This window comes from Urocitellus parryii, chromosome 13 (genome assembly GCF_045843805.1).
Source record: "Urocitellus parryii isolate mUroPar1 chromosome 13, mUroPar1.hap1, whole genome shotgun sequence".
Classification (NCBI taxonomy): domain Eukaryota; kingdom Metazoa; phylum Chordata; class Mammalia; order Rodentia; family Sciuridae; genus Urocitellus; species Urocitellus parryii.
This window is the reverse complement of record NC_135543.1, coordinates 44,643,697-44,645,898: the sequence shown is the minus strand read 5'-3', so window position 1 is coordinate 44,645,898 and position 2,202 is coordinate 44,643,697. Positions and strand designations below refer to the sequence as shown.

Sequence of the window (2,202 nt, the reverse complement as noted above, 5' to 3'; positions counted from 1 at the left end):
TCAGCATCTGCTTATCAGAGAAAACATTCTGCATTTGGTTTTTTGGGTTTGGCTTATTTTGCTTAATATGATATTCTCCAACTCCATTTATTTACCTGCGAATGCCATAATTTCATTCTTCTTTAAGGCTGAGTAATATTCCATTGTGTATATGTAGCACATTTTCTTTATCCATTCATCTGTTGAAGGACATCTAGGTTTGTTCCATAGGTTAGCCACTGTGAATTGAGCTGCTATAAACATTGATGTTGCTCTGTCACTATAGTATGCTGATTTTTAAGTCCTTCAGGTATAAAGCAAGGAGTGGGATAACTGGGTCAAATGGTGGTTCCATTCCAAGTTTTCTGCAGAATCTCCACACTGCTTTCCACAGTGGTTGTACCAGTTTGCAGTCCCATAAGCAATATAGGAGTGTGCCTTTTCCCCCCACATCCTTCCCAACAGTTATTGTTCTTTGTTTTCTTGATGATTGCCCTTCTAACTAAAGTGAGATGAAATCTTAAGAGTCTCACAACTACATTTTTTAACTTCTATGCCTGGTTTATACTCAATATCATAAAGAAGCAAAAATATCATGGCTTTTTAACTATTCAAATTTTAAATCTTTGTGTTGTCATTCAGCGCCTTCATTGATGACTGAACCTTTCAAGGAGAGGCAAACAGTAAGCTTCAGGCAGCTGAGAGAACTGTGACCACCTTTCCAGAATCTTCTATTCCAATTTCTTCAGAAGCTTGATTCACCATATACTGGATTCCTTCTTCATCATTAGAACCATCAAAGACATCATCAAGTGTGTCATTGATCATTTCTTTACTGGTTTCCATTTTCATATTTTCTTTCAAGAAGTTGTGCATTAATTGCCATGTCCTATGTGAATCTGTCATTTTCCTAACTGCCTGTATTTCTTTTGCTGCAATAGATGTTGCTGTAGCCATTTTCATCTGGAAATGCATCACTGTGGTTTGCCTGGACATAGGAGTTCATTTTTTAACTTAAAGCAGAATTTCTTGTTTTCTGTTTCCACAAAGGTACAAGCTACTAAACTAAAACCCTGCGAGCTTCTTTACTATCGGTATTGGCCATTTTCTTAACTTCTGATCACAGATTTTTCCTGGATTCTCTACAGCTGCTACATATCTGGTTATGGCCCTCTGTGTACCCTGTAACTCTCAAATCTTCTCCTTTATCACATCTCCCACTATTTTCTTCTCGAAGAGGGACAGCATGATCAGGAACCACACCTTGACAGCCCGGGTCATTCCCGTCCAGCCCAGTACTGGGGAAAGATCCGCCCTGGGAGCATTCAGAGAGGCAGAGCACACGGGGAGGAAGAAGAGGGCCACAAACTTATCTCCTGACTCATGGAAGTTTTTGAACCGATACCTAATCACTGAATCTTCCCTATTGCTATGAATTGACTTCTGTCTTTTCCAAATGGAGGGGAAAGGAAGTTTTTCACATACCAGCATTTCTTTCCATCTCAGCCCCCAAGTTTCTATGGCTGCAAAGAGAATTTTAAGAAAAATACTTTACAGATTGGATAAATGAGTGTTAAAGGAGTTACGAGATGGGAATGTTTGAAGAGAGTTTGAGTCTTCCACTTGGCTTTGACGAACCAGAGGACTTCAGCTCGTGATGAGGACCACATACATGTCAGGCAAGCCAGAGCGAAGGCACAGGCAGGAATGCATGTGGCAGATTTGGTGTATTCCTGATGTCTCTGAAGCAGAAGGTGCATGCAGGAGGGATGGGAGTCACAGTTAGAAAACTAGGTTGATCACCTACGAGGAAACCTGCCATGCCAGGGAAGGACTTGTCTCCATAAATGTGAGAATCAGAACTGCTACGATCTGCATGTGGCTCGAGTGTGTCCCCCACGTGTTCATGTATTGAAATGTCATCCCCATGGTGAGGCATTCAAAGGTGGAAACTTAATTGTCAAGTGTGCCATTGGTCATTTCCTTCGTCATTTCCATTTTCATTTCTTTGGAAAACCTGTTAGAATTAGATAAGATCATCTAAAGTGAGCCCACAACATTGAATAGTATTGGCTTTCAGTGCTATTTCAGGAGGGAAAGAGATCAGAGAAATACATGTCTCTTTCCTTGAGATGCTAAGTACCACCTCAGTCCTCTGCCAGCAAGAAGGTCATCACCAGCAGCACCTCAATCTTGGACCTCCAGAACCATGAGCCAAAATAA

At 41.1% G+C, this 2,202-nt stretch overlaps 1 pseudogene; it reads right to left on the bottom strand.

Moving 5' to 3' along the window:
• Positions 1–669: 669 nt before the first annotated feature.
• LOC113182233 (charged multivesicular body protein 2b pseudogene) lies at positions 670–1,227 on the bottom strand (annotated as a pseudogene).
• Positions 1,228–2,202: the final 975 nt, after the last annotated feature.